This window comes from Bos indicus x Bos taurus, chromosome 4, assembly GCF_003369695.1.
Source record: "Bos indicus x Bos taurus breed Angus x Brahman F1 hybrid chromosome 4, Bos_hybrid_MaternalHap_v2.0, whole genome shotgun sequence".
Classification (NCBI taxonomy): Eukaryota; Metazoa; Chordata; class Mammalia; order Artiodactyla; family Bovidae; genus Bos; species Bos indicus x Bos taurus.
This window is the reverse complement of record NC_040079.1, coordinates 32,737,058-32,754,561: the sequence shown is the minus strand read 5'-3', so window position 1 is coordinate 32,754,561 and position 17,504 is coordinate 32,737,058. Positions and strand designations below refer to the sequence as shown.

General features: G+C 38.2%; 1 protein-coding gene across 16 annotated transcripts in view; it reads right to left on the bottom strand.

The window, feature by feature from the left end:
• Positions 1 to 17,504, bottom strand: part of CADPS2 (calcium dependent secretion activator 2) — a 577,723-nt gene that overhangs the window by 230,578 nt on the left and 329,641 nt on the right. The gene's annotated exons all lie outside the window — the stretch shown is intronic.

Below are 17,504 nucleotides of genomic sequence, written 5' to 3'. Positions count from 1 at the left end.
ACCGGTCCCTGGTGCCAAAAAGGCTGGGGTGTGCTGGCTTAAAGGATTGATACGAAATCTTAATAATTTTCTTACATGCATGTATCTTTCTGCCTATCTCCCTCTCAGTTATTAGCATGTATTTATATACGTGTGTAACTCTGTCTCTTCACTTTTCATCATTCTCTTGATTTCAGAAAAGCACCTTCTATTTCAAATGTATATCCACAGTCTCATATTTTTATAAACTGCTCATGTAAATTCATTCTGCCTAAAAATAGAAGGATAGAAATCCAAAGAAGGATAGAAATCCAAAGAAGGATGAATACAGGTTTGGTGGCATGATGCTGACATTGGCACATGCTCCAAGGGGGCTAACACACACATTTACCTCTTCGCATTTCCCCTGGCTTCCTTAAATACATGTATTTCTCATACGAAATACACCTAAAGTCTCATGTTATTTCATGCCAATTAACAAATTGCTAACATGTCATGTTAATAAAAAAAGCAATTGACCTAAGTAGAAGGGCTAATTAAATGGAGTAAGATAATTAAACGATTCTCAATATGTAATCAAAAATTATGGCTGGAAGTGTTTCACAACGTTGTCTTTTTGTTTTCAAGTATCTGACTATCTGCAAAATTCTAATCAGTGTATCCATATGCATAAAAGACAGATCCAGTGCAGATGTTAATTTGTTGCATGATAGAAATCAGGTGTTCAATTACAAATAATGGGGTGTATGAGAGAACACCCAAGACTTCCATTTAGCTGAACACATGCATCTCAACCAGCAAATGATTGCCGACCATTCATACTGGAATTAGCTACTAACATGCACCCAAGGCACATCACATTCAACTCCTTTATTATCTTCATTATATAATATTCACATCTCCAGCCCTGTGTGTTATCTAATTTGCCACTGATTTAGGAGTGTGAATATTTGGTGATCTAAATTCTCTTTATCGTACCTGAATTCTTTAAAAAGGATGCTTTTGATTTTTATCTAAACTCTAGAGCACTTTAACATGAGCAATTTTGTTTCCTCATATTACATTTTCAACAATCAAAACAATTTGCTTTTGTACTAAGGTAAATTTCTTGAACTAAGAATATTCAAAGCTGTTAATATGGAAAGCCTATTTCAACAAAGCCCTCTCAACATGCTATCTAAACTTATTTTAGCAAAGTAACCACACAGAGGGGCCAAATAGATTCACTTGGCTAAACGATTTGCTTTTTTAATATAATTTACAACAAAGACACAGGCTTAAAATTTACTTATTAAGATATTCACCATGCCAAGCTCATAGACTGACACAATCCTGCAAGGATGTATAAATACCAGGCTGATGCTGAATTATGTCCTAAATCAAGACCCCTAATATTGAGAATTTGCAAATTGGTTATTCAAGAACTAGCAAGGCTATATACCTCTAAAACTTTTATGTCAGATAGTCAGAGGAGACAAAGAAAAAGATATCTGATTAGATGGCAGAATAATAGCAGTGTACTTCAATGGAGACTTCATTGTTTTAAAAGACTATATGGAGGAGGTTTTAAAAAAGGAAAGTGCATTAATTTTTAATTCCCTTCATTCTCTTAAAATCAGTTTCAAAATATGTGACTGTGTAAGGTCCCTAACTCATTAAGAAAATAAACAAATGCTATTTCTGAGTATGCGGCAACCAGCAAAGCCTCAACAGTTAAGAATGGTGAGGGATCATTTCTGTAACCAAGACTCAACAATTGTGGCCTAATGAGCCAAATCGGTGGAGAAGGAAATGGCAACCCACTCCAGTGTTCTTGACGGGAGAATCCCAGGGACGGGGGAGCCTGGTGGGTTGTCGTCTCTGCGGTCGCACAGAGTTGGACACGACTGAAGCGACTTAGCAGCAGCAGCAGAGCCAAATCAGGCCTGTAGATGAACTCTGAGAGCTCAGCATCACAAAAAAACGATTCTGAATTTCTTTCTGTAGGGCATGCTCCCTTGATTCCACTAATCCTGACTATTTCACTCTTCATGACCTTATGCTTAATCATGCCACACTTCTGTTTGGCTTAATCATTTCATGTTTTGTTTCATGTTTCACACTTTGGGCCATGGGGTGCCTAGATATTTGGTCAAACATTATTTTAGGTGTTTCTGTGAGGATATTTTTGGATAAGAGTAACATTTAAATCAGCCCACTGACTAGACTGCCTTCCCTAATATGGGTGGGCTTCATCTAGTTAGTTGAAGACCTGGTTAGAACAAGAGGCTAACCCTCCTCTGAGTAAGAGAGAATTCTGTCTGACAGCCTTCAAACTGGAACACTTTCAGACCGGGACATTGGCTCTTTCTGGTTATACAGCAATTTCTAGCCTTTGGGACAGTGATTCTGCAGACTTTGGAATTTCTAGTTTCCATAATCACATGAGCCAACTTCTTATGACAAATCTCCTACTGGTTCTTTTTCTCTGGAGAATGTTAATACAGATTTAGTTCTTCTAACACTGAGAAAAGGCAAGCCTGTCATTAAATAACAGCATTCAAGGCCTAAGGCCATTATATAAGACAAGAAAAGGAGAGAGCCAAGAGCAAATTAAGAGGAAAAACTGCCATTATTTGCAGATGACATAATCACCTATAGAAAAAAAAAACTGTAAGTTTAAAAGAAGAAAATAAAGGAGATTATTTCTATGATTTAGGGGTAAAGGATACCTTTTAAATGACTCTAAAGCACAGATACGGACTTCCCCGGTGGCTCAGATGGTAAAGAATCTATCTGCCATGCCAGAGACCCAGGTTTGACCCCTGAGTTGGGAAGATCCCCTGGAAGAGGGCATGGCAACCCACTCTAGTATTCTTGCCTGGAGAATTCCATGGACAGAGGAGCCTGGTGGGCTACAGTCCACGGGGTCACAAAGATCTGGACATGACTGAGCGACTAACACACATGTACACACACAAAGCACAAATATAGGAAGAAAATGGATGGATTTAAATATCAGGCACTTCTGTTCAACAAGGTTATTCAGCAGGTAAAAGAGATGGAGATGATATGTGGAATAGCAAAAACCACCAGAAGATTATCTACAAGTTATCTCCAGAAGATAAATGTGGCTACTTAAGTTGATAAAAATTATATGGAATAAAAATGTTTGTTCTTCAATTCCACTGGTTGCATTTTTTAAGTGCTCAAAAGCCACAGTGGTACCCAAATTGTGATAAATGCTGAAACAAAAATAAAGAAAACACGTGAATACTCCAGAAATCTGAAAGCAAGTTAGAAGTTCAATTTGGCAAAGGAGATGAACATATGAATCACAAAAGCAGGAGCCTAACTAGCAAAAATGTGTGGGAAAAGGTACTCAGACTTATTAATCAAATGAAACACCCCCACCCATTAATCAGAAAAAGCAAAAATCTGAAAGGTAAGTTTACTGGATAAGCATAAGGGCAAGTAGAATTGTAAACAGAGACAAATACTTAACGAAATTAAGTATGTGTATGTCTGATTCTTCATTATGTATGGTGGAGAAATTCTGACACAGGCCTACTAGCGGACATGAACCAGGACAATCAGTGGGGTACTGTGTATGGAGATGGATTGGAGACAGTGTTGTGTGGTCATCATAAGAGAACTGCAGAAGTAAAATGTAATAAATAGTGTGGAATGTACATAATATCAAGAAGCAGTGAGCTAGGAGAATATAAACATAATCATGTGTCTAGGTCTTAAAATACTTAATGTTTAATGAAAACATAAGAAGTTGAATATCTTTAGCACAAAATATATAAATTTAAAACACATACACACACTAAATGTATTTTATAAAATTACCTAACATCAAAGGTACACTATCCAATATAGAATGGATACCTATGCAGGTAGGCAAAGAAGAAGACACCAGGAAAAAAAGGGCTAGAAAGTAAAACAGCTGCTGATGGTGTGCAATGAAATGAGGAATATGAGAATGCAAATTTCTGCACCTCAAATTCTAGAGAGATAAGTAATTGTTTAAACTCTTCTCAAGTACATGTTCTTTTAGGTGATTTTATTTTAACCACAAAATTTTTAGATGTAATCTAGAATTTTAAGAGTCCACTGAACATGACATTTATAAGTTGATACTTTGGCCACCTGATGCGAAGAACTGACTCATTGGAAAAGACCCTGATGCTGGGAAAGATTGAAGGCAGGAGGAGAAGGGGATGACAGAGGATGAGATGGTTGGATGACATCACTGACTCAATGGAAATGATTTTGAGTGAACTCCGGGAGTTTGTGATGGAACAGGGAGGCCTGGCGTGCTGCAGTCCATGGGGTCGCAAAGAGTCAGACACGACTGAGCGACTGAACTGAACTGAATGGAGTATTAACAGATCATGTAATTTATATAATACTGACATCACTATTTACTGAAGATTTTCCCCAAAAGGCGATAAATGCCGAAACAAACAAACATCAAGAAATCTGAAAGCAATTTAGGAGCTCAACTTAACATTATACTAATTTCTAAAACATGCTAAGCTTTAAAATATTAGAAACTGTGTTAAAGTTCAATAATCAATCCAATAAAAAATGAACTTGTGGCAAATTAAAGAAACATTTCAAATTTTATGATTGTTAACCTTTCCTAACCACAGATCACTCTAACAAAGTCTGCTGTGGGTATGCTCTTGAATTTGGAACTAAATTTATATCTCAGCTCTTATAAATACTCAAAGTAATTATTTCAGAATGAATGTAGAATGACACTTTAATTAGTAATGCATCTCCTGGCAATTAAGATTATCTTGCTTCTCTTGGCAATTAAAATGGCAAGGCATATTATTAAGGTCCCATGATCCTTCATACCTCTTCCTGACAATTACCATAAGAAACATTAAAGGCAAGATCTCAGCTATAATCCATTCACTGAATATTTGGTAGCAGGGTAAACACTTTCTCCTCCTTGCCTAATAATTTTTCATTTCACTCATTACCCATCAATCATTAATGCAATTTGTGCTCTGTCTTACAAAGTTCAATTTTTCATTTTACATAACTTATTACAACCAATTGATTTTGTCAGAATCCAAGTATAGGGATACTTGTAATTAAGAAATAATTTTTAACCCATTTATTCATGATATGACTCTAACAATCAGAACATTAAATACACAGAGTGATTGATGCTGGCAGAAAATAGTGGTGGAATAAGAGACATGGAAAATGACTGTAAATTGTAATATAACAAAGATACATGCACAAAATTATTGATATGGCTGGTGGGGTCAGAGAATAAACACTTTTATTTTTAACTTTTAAATACCTAAGATTTTTTTCTCTACCCAGTTCCTTTACTGTTTTAAAAAAAAGTTATTGAAGTATAGTTTGTTTATACCTAAGATTTTTTAAAAAGTGGTTTTATGAGGTAACTTTTATGTCCTTGATTCTCTTCTAATTCAAAGTTAAATATGTACTATTACAGTAATAGGAAAATAGTTACATAAATTAAAATTTTATATTATGTAATACTAGTTACATAAAATTAAAACACGGTATTCACATGTGTGTGAAACTTTTGAAAATGGTAAAGCACTATAAAATTTAAAGAACCTTTCATTCAGTAAGAAAAAAACCATGGCATTTAACTGCAAATGAGTGTGAATTAACTGTTTATGATAACAGCTAAAATGTACTGAATGTCAGTTGTGTGCCTGGCACTTTACCGATATTAACTCATGGAACCCTTGCAGCAACCCTGTGAAATAGGCGATTGCTATTCCACTTTACAAGTGGAGAACTGAGGCACAAGGAGGTTAACAAATTTACAGCAAGAGTACACTGTGATGGGGCGAGAGCCAGACTGCACACTCCAGCCACTCCAACAAAGCAGTACTGCTACGGCATTACATGGTCCTTTAGAAGCTTCCATTCTGCCTCAAAATGTTTCATCAATTATTCATACATTTCACTATAAACACACCTCACACTGTCACTCTCTCAGATATGCTTAGTAAATGTAACGGTTACACCTCTAAGTGAATAACATACGGCTGTCTGTAACTAAGGACAAGTGTTGTTAAATGTCCCGTCAAATGTCTATAACGGTGTCTTGCTTAGTGAAGTGAAGTCGCTCAGTCGTGTCCAACTCTTTGCGACACCATGGACTGTAGCCCACCAGGCTCCTCCATCCATGGAATTTTCTAGGCAAGAGTACTGGAGTGGGTTGCCATTTCCTTCTCCAGGGGATCTTCCCAACCCAGGGATCGAACCAGGGTCTCCCGCATTGTGGGTAGACGCTTTACCGTCTGAGTGTCTTGCTTAAGGTCAAGGCAAAAGACTAAACACAAGCAAGCATGTTTTCCTTTGAATAAAAAGGTATATTTGCGTCTAATGCAAAAAGAGGCAAGGTGGGGCCTGATAAGCTATCCACGTTCTCTGCCCTAGTATTTGCAACTGTAACATGACTTTCCGATTTTTTAAAATAGCAGTTTTACTCATTTCCAATCCTTATTCATTTCAGTGATTTTGTTTTGCCTTGGTCATCACAGGCTGCATCAGTCTAGAAATTTGATCACTCAGAATTGATCAATTTTCCTGTTATAGATTTTCACATTTCATAAGAGGGGTTGAGCCATTCTCACTCTTCTTAAAAATGCCATGTTTGTTTAGTTTACTAAATACTCATAAACACACAGTCCTCACAATTAGTGCCTACACAGACAATACTGTTCAGTCAACACACTGTTCTCAAGTAATCATTATATCCCCATTCTTTCACTTACAGGACTGACCAATGAAAACTACACTTGCCCAATTTGGGCAATACCTTCGAAAAAGAGTAATAAAAGAGCTTATTTTTAAAACTGTTTTGAATTATGATATAAGGGTTTTGGAAGCAGTTGCAAACCACCAGTTAAAGGGATTCTGCGAACCACTTATTTACGATATACTTTTAATTAGGTTGTAAAGTCATGGAAGAAGCAATTGATACCTGGTAGTCCATTACATTCTGTATATATGACTGTATTTTACCAGCTTCAGTAGTTTTCCATTTTACAGTTTTATTTTCTAGCCTATGCAATTAGTTTAATAGCTACTCTATTTCAGTGGGAGAAGTAATTACTTCTACTATATCTAATGTATCTTTCAGTGCTGGTTAATATCTCTTTTTAAGCATCAATAATTTTATAGCAAATTTAACCCTTTTATTCATTCTTTCATTCAAAAAGTTTGGCACATGGTAATCAATAAATCTGTACTGAATGACTGATTTGATGAAACCAAGCATGTATTCACTGGCTGGTCAAGTAATGGTAAATAATAAACTCCATTCTACAAGGAGTTAATTTCAGCTGGAGGGACAAACAAAATTGTGGATGACTATTATTCTGTAACAGAGAATGTTCAGTGTACCTGGAACACAAATTTGGGAGACTGAAGTGAAAAGATGAGGAATATGAAGGAATTTTGCATTCGATCTTCATTTGAAAGTACATAAAATCAACCAGTTATCAGCATTTAAATCCTGTGGGCAACATGATGAACCAATTGTTCTAAGGATCCCTGCCTCAGGAGACAACAAAAAAGCTATAGATTTAAGACAAAAATGTAACTGTAAGTAATAAAAGCCAGAAAAAAGAAAAGGAGCTCACATATAGCTGGAGAAGATATATGCTGGTACAACTATTGGTAAAGCTTGTAGTATTGTCTTGTAAAGATAACCTGTGTATTCTCATCAATTCAGCAATTTCACTCTTAGGTACACATTCAAGAGAAACTACATGTGTGCAACAGGAGATATAATAAGCACTGTCTCAAATCGGACAAATCTGGAAATCACACAAAGGTCTATTTGGATAAAATGGATAAATTATGTGTATAGATCAGCATATTCAGGAAATAGCATACATATAATTAAATATAAGGGCTTCTCAGGTGGCACAGGGGTAATGAATCCACCTGCTAATGCAGGAGACACAGGAGATAGGGGTTTGATCCCTGGGTTGGGAAGATCTCCTGAAGGACGAAATGGCAACCCACTCTAGTACTCTTGCCTGGGAAATCCCATGGCCAGAGGAGTCTGGCGGGCTCCAGTCCACGGGGCTGCAAAGAGTGAGACACAACTGAGCTTGCATGCTACATATACTAATTAATGTGGTATATGGGACAGGCCAAGAATTAAGACTAACCCAGATTTGTGTATCTAATATATATCAGAAGAGAGGAAAAAAAGTGAATAGGATTTTATAGCAAGACAACACTGCATAGTATCAGTTAGCCTTTGCTGTGCAATATACCACACTCAAACTTAGCAACTTAAAACAAAAATCATTTATTATTTCTCATGAACACATAGTTAACTGAGCAATTCTACTGATCTGATCTGGGCTCAGCATGACCCACCCATGTGTTTTTACAAGCTGGCTAGTTGGTCTTGGTTCACTCATATGTCTGAGACCTTAGAACAATTGGGTTGATTCAGTTCTGTTCCTCTAGTGGTCTAGCCCACATGTGTCCTCATGATGAAGAGAGGAAGAGAGAAAGTGAAAATGCACAAATGCTTTTTTAAGCCTCTGCTTATGCCAAGTTTGCTACTGTCTCAAGGGCCAAAGTGAGTCACAGGACCAAGCCCAAAGCTGGAGGGGACAACGTAGATACAGGGCAAAGGGTGTGAATTTAGGGAGCCCATTTGTTGGGTCCACTTATGTAGTCAACCCACCACATAGACAATGAATTTTGTAAATAAATATCTCCTCCTTCAATGTAGCAAAGCTCAGGAGGTATGGCCAACTTAAAGAGTTTTACATAAGGTCATAAGGTCGGTCGGTCCTAGGCAGACAGAAGAGGGGTGCTCACCCTCCTGGGGCCTGGAAACTATGTTGAAAGGAAAATGGAGAGGAGGGCAGGCTAGAGGAACACCTTGTACTTAAGGAACACACTAGGGTAGACATGGAGAAGGCAACGGCACCCCACTCCAGTACTCTTGCCTGGAAAATACCATGGACGGAGAAGCCTGGAAGGCTGCAGTCCATGGGGTCGCTGAGGGTCAGACACGACTGAGCGACTTCACTTTTACTTTTCACTTTCATGCATTGGAGAAGGAAATGGCAACCCACTCCAGTGTTCTTGCCTGGAGAATCCCAGGGATGGGGAAGCCTGGTGGGCTGCCGTCTATGGGGTCGCACAGAGTCGGACACGACTGAAGTGACTTAGCAGTAGCAGGGTAGACAAGGGCTTCTGCCCCACTCCCCACTTCAGATTCTGTGATATAACCTGGTGGGAGGGCTTCCTTGGTGGCTCAACTGGTAAAGAATCCACCTGCAATGCGGGAGTCCTGGGTTTGATCCCTGGGTTGGGAAGATCCCCTGGAGAAGAGAACGGCTACCCACCTCAGTATTCTGGCCTGGAGAATTTCATGGACTGTATAATCCATGGGGTCACAAAGAGTCGGACATGGCTGAGGAACTTTCACTTTCAACTTTGTGGGAGGGGTCCCGATGAAGCAGACAGAGGGCTGGAGCTGAGCTGGGCTTATAATTTCGTGGTGTAAAGGATTCAGAAATTCCCTCAAAACCAGAGTCATGGAGATGAAGTGATGGGGACTACCCGAGTTTCTGCTCAAGGGCAAGTTAGATTAAGAAGCTATCTTTCTTGGGATGCCTGTACTAGCGTGGGAAAATGTGTAATGCAGAATCAGACTAGTAGGTTCTGTCAAGTGAAAAAGTGGACAAAATAGGATTGCCTTAGTAAAAGCGTGTTCAGGGTACATAAATTGACTGATTTGGTTGAAGTTGTTGGGGGTGTTGGGTACAGAGAGGAAAAGAAGTTGGAAAGATGAGATGGGGCCAGGTTTTTGGAGAATTTGAATGCTAGGCTAAAAGTGTGAATCTAATTCCACAGGCAATGGGGAGGCACTAGAAGATTTTTAGTAGAGACATTAAATTGTATTCCTAACTCCTGCATGTGTTGGAAAACAGGTAAAACAAGAAAATCAGTACAAAAGTCATTGAACAGGTTTCTATGTTTGTTGCTGCTGTTAGGGCAGAGATTACACTGGGGTTGGCAGAAGGAATGGATTTATCAGTGGGAAACACTACAGGGAAGAAGGAGCTTAACTACAATGAATGAAGAAGGAGCAGTTAAAGATGAATATAAAGATCAGTCTAACTGGCAGAAAGGATAAGGCTCTCAATTCCACAAAGCTGGAAACAGCGGATATTCAAATTTTCTGACTGCTATGCTCTTCTACTCAGGATTCTGGCCTGGAGAATTCCATGGACTGTATAGTCCGTGGGGTCGCAAAGAGTTGGACAGGACTGAGTGAATTTCACTTTTGTGCTCTTCTAATCTACTGTCACTGGAGAAGGCGATGGCACCCCACTCCAGTACTCTTGCCTGGAAAAGTCTCAAGGATGGAGGAGCCTGGTGGGCAGCAGTCCATGGGGTCGCTAAGAGTCAGACAAGACTCAGCGACTTCACTTTCACTTTTCACTTTCCTGCATTAGATAAGGCAATGGCAACCCACTCCAGTGTTCTTGCCTGGAGAATCCCAGGGACGGGGGAGCCCCGTGGGCTGCCGTCTATGGGGTCACACAGAGTCGGACACGACTGAAGCAACTTAGCAGCAGCAGCAGCAGCAGCAATCTACTGTCAAAGAAAGTTTAAAACACTTTTTTCAGAAGTTCTGATACATGAAATAAAGACACTAAAAGATATTCATACTCTTATAAAGGTAATAAACATGGGGGAGGAAATGATTGACTGAGTTACAATTTTCCACGGGTCTAAGGAGCCTTCACATTTTCTCGCCCACTCTCCTTCAGTAACTGATGAAACCCAGGCCAAAAATGATGACTTACCCCAAGTCAGTGACAGAACTGAGACCAAAATACAGGTGTCTTGGCTCTTAAACTAGTTTCATTCTACATAACTATTATCGCACCATCCTCCATCTATGCCACAGTTCAGCTACATGTATCAGAGAAATGAACCAAAAATAGTTATCTTTAAATGTCCAAATTTTTCTTGACCTTCCACCATGCTCAGACCTTTAACAATACCAAGATTTTTGTTTTATTAATTCAGTGTTAATATTTCCAAACTTCTGGATATATCCAAATAATAAAACATACCACAGTCTCAAGTATATAGTACAAAAATTTTATAGCAAGGCTTCAGTTAAGAGGAAACCATTCCATGATAATTATATATGCTGTTTATAAAATTTTATAGTATTCCTAAATAGTTTTCACTATACCTTTTTGAAAAGTGTCCCAAATTAATTAAGATAACCAATGTATATGATCTGTGGTTTCTGAAGTAATGAAAAAGAGAGTTAATCTTCTACCCTTAGTTATTTGACCTAAAATACCATTGTTTAAGATGCCCAGATGTGAAACAAGCATGTCTAAAAGAAAAAAAAAGTTATTTGGTGCATGAACAGTAGAAAAAAATAATGTATGTTAAGATGTTACCCTCCTACAGAAAAATATTGTGTTGAATAGAAATACACAGTTTAAGGTTAAAGTTACAGACTAATTTGTCACAGGAGCAATCAGAGAAGTTTGAAAAGGAGTATAACAATTATACATGTAGTTTAATAATTATTAAAGCTATGTTTGAAAAAATTTCTAACGTTATAATTAATCACTAGTTATTTAAAATGAAACCATAGCTCAATGATTTTTATTAGTATATATAAAATGACATGAATTTTAAGGCAGTTGGCAAAATAAAGTTGGCTTTCTGACTTACTCTTATCATTCTACAATTACTAAATCAATGTACTACAGACAGACTTCTCTTACATAAATCATATTTAGAAAAAGAATCAATCATTTTTTAAGAATCTAGCAAATGCTTTGTCACAAGTTTTGGCAAGGCTATAAGGAGTAACACTTCAATGAAAATAGGGTAAGCCAGAATGAGGTAGTAAATTGGGAACTGGGAATGCAAATAGACATATATATGTGTGTGTGTGTGCATATATATATATTCAGATGAATGAAGGTCAGATGTCAAAATTTTAGACAAGGGCATATAGAAGCATATAGAAAAATCATGCTAAAAGGTCAATTTAAAATGAGGAATCAATTTTCCCTGGGAGAAAAAAAACAAAACAGACTTGTCTTTTTTATAAGGTACCCTACAAGTAAATGCCACTTTGACAAAGATTTTCCTCCTTTTGGTCTTCAACTGTCCCCTAAATTACTCGAAGATCATAAACCTTAAATAAAAAAATAATGAAATTTTATTAAGAGTACAGTCATTTCACTTTAGGAGCAAATGCCACACTTGAACATTAAGATTACAACTGAAAGGTTCCCTAAGCACCACACCGCAGCCCCTGAATGCCTGGCTGGTCCTCTATACAGGGAAGCACGGGAAAACAGCAACACAGCCAGCTTTAGGCTTATCCTGTTCTTCCTGCTTATCTGCTGTCTTGACCCTGAAGCAAGCAATGGGCACAGGGCCTTTTATACCTTTACAATGCAAATTAAGGAGTTTTATATATGACAATCTCAAAGTATTTCAAAATGTCTATTCATTTAATAAATGTTCAAACTGTCAAGCATGACTACACACAAAGGATGATGAGATCTATATGGCAGTGATTTGGCTGACAGTTTACCTTATCAATTTTAACTGTGAAATAATTATTCTACAGTTATATACTTATAAAGTTTTCTTTTTTATTTTTATGGTAAAAAAAATCAGCATCAAGCAGACATGTGGTAGATTCTAGTCATAATGCTTCTACCTATTTGTGACAATTTAAGTTTCTTCTTTTTCCTTTTCAGTTGTAGATTTGTCATAATAATCATTGCTTTATTAGTTCCACTTTATTTTGTCTTTCTTGTGGCTTAAAAAATAACATTTTAATTAGGAAAACATGATTTAATAAAAATGAGGATAGCAGTACTCAGATTTAATACTGTCACTCAGCCACTAGGCTATGCTAAAGGACAATCCATTTGTTCAAAAGCACTTCTGTCTTCCGGCCACCCAAAAAAAGCAGGAAAATAAATTCTAAAGCTGAATGTAAATTACTTAACCACTTGAAACCTAGACTGAAATTCATTTAACAGATTTATATAAGGGTTTATGTAATTAGTTTATATGACATACCGACAAAGAATAAATGTACCCAAATTTTATCACGTGTCATATAGTAATGTTTAGTAAGTTACCCAAATTAAATATCCATTTTCATCTGCATATAGTCAGTCCTGTATGGATGTGAGAGTTGGACTGTGAAGAAAGCTGAGCACCAAAGAATTGATGCTTTTGAACTGTGGTGTTGGAGAAGACTCGTGAGAGTCCCTTGGACTGCAAGGAGATCCAACCAATCCATACTAAAGGAGATCAGTCCTGGGTGTTCATTGGAAGGACCATACTTTGGCCACCTCATGCGAAGAGTTGACTCACTGGAAAAGACCCTGATCCTGGGAGGGACTGGGGGCAGGAGGAGAAGAGGACGACAGAAGATGAGATGGCTGGATGGCATCGCTGACTTGATGGACATGAAGGAGTTTGGGTGAACTCAGGGAGTTGGTGATGGACAGGGAGGCCTGGCGTGCTGTGATTCATGGGGTCGCAAGAGTCAGACACGAGTGAGCAACTGAACTGAGTCCTGTTTAAGAAAAACTATAATGTATAGACATGGGCTGATTACCAGAAACATGAGTTTTAGATTGGTTTCATTTTTCTTTCTGGTTCAAAAAAGATCATTTTAAAACACAACAGTTAAGGTCCAAACACCATTTACTTCATTTATTTTAGATATTCTTTTACATTAAATTATACACTATCCTCTAAATCACTTCTAAACTTTTAAAGTTCTTTAACTTAGGAATGTATTCATTACTTTTTCCTTAAAACACTAAGGAGCACATTATTATCACTTCCGTCACTATTCCTATTAATATCTTTGCTGGTTTACACATGGTGGGAAGTGATAGGGGTTCAAATGGGTCTAAGAAACTTATATAGTCAGGAACACATAAAATACAGATAACAGTAATAAAAATATTTACATAGTGGTAACAGGGCCATATACATATATTAATAAAGGAGAATTCATGTTAAAACAGTTCATATAAGAGAGAGAAATTGATCATTGTTGTCCATACCATTAAAACAGAGTAAAGGTTTTTATGATGAATGTCCCAAAGATGTCTAGTTCTGAAAAGCTCTCCAAGCACAAAAAGCCATAACCCTCCAATTTATTGTTTGATTTGACAACTGTAAAGATAAATTTTTAAACTGTCTCTCTTTTAATTATTCATTATTCATCTGTTAATCATTCATTATAGGATTACTTATTGATAAAACGTAATCCCGCCCAAAAGCAAAATGCTATTAATCTACTATTCCCATGTATGCCTACATTACCACTTTGGCATATGAAAGAGCACTAGAAAGAAAAAGGTTGGGTGACTTTTGCTTCTTCAATGTAATTAAGTTCAGTAAAATCCATCTATGAAGTGCCAAAGAGAAAGGCGAATATGGTTGTGATAGCTTTGATTATGCATCAATTCATATTTTTCCATATATATTTAAATACAGGGTGATATTCAAACTGTTTAAAGCTGTTACCTCAGAGGCACTGAGAAACCTAGACAGGTGCTTGTGGTCTGCCCCAAGCGATAAATTACTATTACGGCAATGATGAAATTCTGGTTGATAATTATTATTATGTTCAATAATGGTCTTATATAGCCTTTTTGAATAACTATTAGGAAATACAATATTCTTAATTATGCTTCATAACATACCAACTAGCAGAACAACATCATCGATATTTTAATTTCTAGAATGTCTTTTTACATGCCATAAACTGCAGTTACCTGAATGTCTGGAAATGCTTGCCGGTATCTTTTAGTGAAAGTCAAGTGAAAGTGAAGTGAAAGTGTTAGCTGCTCAGTCGTGTCCGACTTTTTCCAATCCCATGGATGGTAGCCTGCCAGGCTCCTCTGTTCATGGAATTTTCCAGGTAAGAATACTGGAGTGGGTTGCCATTCCCTTCTCCAAGGGATCTTCCCAACCCAGTAATCAAACCTGGGTCTCCCACACTGGGGTCAGATTCTTTACCATCTGAGTCACCAGGAAAGCCCTTAGTAAAGGTAAGTCACGACAGTTCTTAAGTTTTGCAGATTACATTCAGAGACTATGATATATTCTCCTGAGTCATCTCCTTCATCTATAGTCTTGGGCAGTAGTCAACTCCAGAATCATTCTGGGGGTCCTCATTTAGCCAGAGGGCTCTAAGATGTGATATCAACCAATTCTCCTTCATTGCAAAGGAATGATAAAAAGGGAATATACATATAAAGTCTTGAAAGGCAGGTGGATTGTCTCACCTGACTGGACTATTCCAGAGCAAGAAAATGCCAAGGATGAGAGAGCAGAACTTACTCTCCACAGGAGCTGAAGGCTTCAGAACCTGCCATGTGCTCAACTTCATATTCAGTATGGTTCTTGGGACAATCTGAAGGTTCTAAGGGTATTCATCACGGTGCTGCCCATGTGTAAATCAGGGGCTATCTTGGTGTAGCAGTATACAGGTTCCCATTTCTTTTTTAATATATATATATATATATATATATATATATATATAAATTTATTTTGGCTGCACCGGGTCTTAGTGACAGCATGTGGGATCTAGGAGGGATTGAACCTGGGCCCCCTGCATTGAGAGCTTAGAATCTTAGCCACTGGACCACCAGGGAGGTCTCCAGGTTCCCATTTCTTGTGCCATTATTCATCAAGAGACTGAATCCAGAAGAGTAGGGAATTAACTATAAGGCTTGGAACATAATGTGTTCCTTTATATCTCCCTCTAGTGTCTATTACTCTGTAAGTATTTTAGAGCACTAGTACTCTCTCTAGTCTAAGCACTCTCCAGAACCAAAATTGTCATGGTTAGCTAACGGCCCTTCCAGATCTCCTGCCTAGGTACACCCTATGACAGATGGCTGGACTGCCTTTCTTCCCCACTGCCCACCTGCTGAATTTATGCCTCAAGCTTCATCTCAAAGGCAGTTGTCTTCTGAGACTTCCTTTGACCAGCTCCAGCAAGAATCAGGTATTATTTCCACCAGTTCCCACTCCTCTTTTATGGTGCTTATCACTCAGTATCATCATTATTTGTCTACAAGCCTGAACCCCTGGCTAGTCAGTTTCTTCAGGCCTGGGATGTATCTCACTGAGGTTTGTTCTGGCTGACACAGAGGAAGGGCTCAATTCATGACTGCTTTGTAAATCAACAGTGAGCAGATAGATGGACGGGGGAAGAAAGAGCCCTAGGTTTTAAATCCCTGGAACTCTATCTGAGTCATAGTTACACTGAGCATCACTGCATTAAAGATACGATACTATGGGATATGTAAATTCTTGTTCTTCCTCAGAGACTATCCACTGAGGTCTTTTTTGCCCAAATATGACTGGTTCTGACAAAGCATACACTATTGCCTGCTCAAACCAAGGAAGCCATATGGTCCTTAGAGGCTCATCTCAGCTGCAGAAGGTACCTCTGGGTTGCCTCCTGCTCAGTCTAACTTTTCTCCCTAATGGTCATTTGAAGAATCCTTATCTTGTTGACTTACCAGTTAACTCTGGCACAATGTTAGTGATTTAGCTCCAAAACCAGCAGAGATGCCTCTTTGTACAAGAAGAAACAGAGACTGTTAGGTTTGTGGCTAAACTTTCAGTTCAGTTCAGTTGCTCAGCTGTTTCCGACTCTTTGCAACCCCATGAACTCCAGCACACTAGGCTTCCCTGTCCATCACCAACTCCCAGAGTTTACTCAAATTCATCTCCATTGAGTTGAAGATGTCATCCAACCATCTCATCCTCTGTTGTCCCCTTCTCCTCCTGCCTTCAATCTTTCCCAGCATCAGGGTCTTTTCACATGAATCAGTTCTTTGCATCAGGTGGCCAAAGTATTGCAGTTTCAGCTTCAGCATCAGTCCTTCCAATGAACACCCAGGACTGATCTCCTTTAGGATGGACTGGTTGGATCTCCTTGCAGTCCAAGTGACTCTCAAGAGTCTTCTCCAACACCACAGTTCAAAATCAATTCTTTGGCCCTCTGCTTTCAGTCCAATTCTCACATTCATACATGACTACTGGAAAAACCATAGCCTTGACTAGATGGACCTTTGTTGACAAAGTAATGTCTCTGCTTTTTAATATGCTGTCTAGGTTGGTCATAGGTTTTCTTCCAAGGAGCAAATGTCTTTTAATTTCATGGCTGCAATCACCATCTGCAGTGATTTTGGAGTCCAAGAAAATAAAGTCTCTCACTGTTTCCCTGTCTATTTGTCATGAAGTGATGGGACCAGATGCCACAATCTTAGTTTTCTGAATGTTGAGTTTTAAGCCAACTTTTTCACTCTCTGCTTTCACTTTCATCAAGAGGCTCTTTAGTTCTTCTAAGCGTTCTGCCATAAGTGTGGTGTCATCTGCATGAGGTTATTGATATTTCTCACAGCAATGTTGATTCCAGTTTGTGCTTCAACCAGTCCAGCACATCTCAT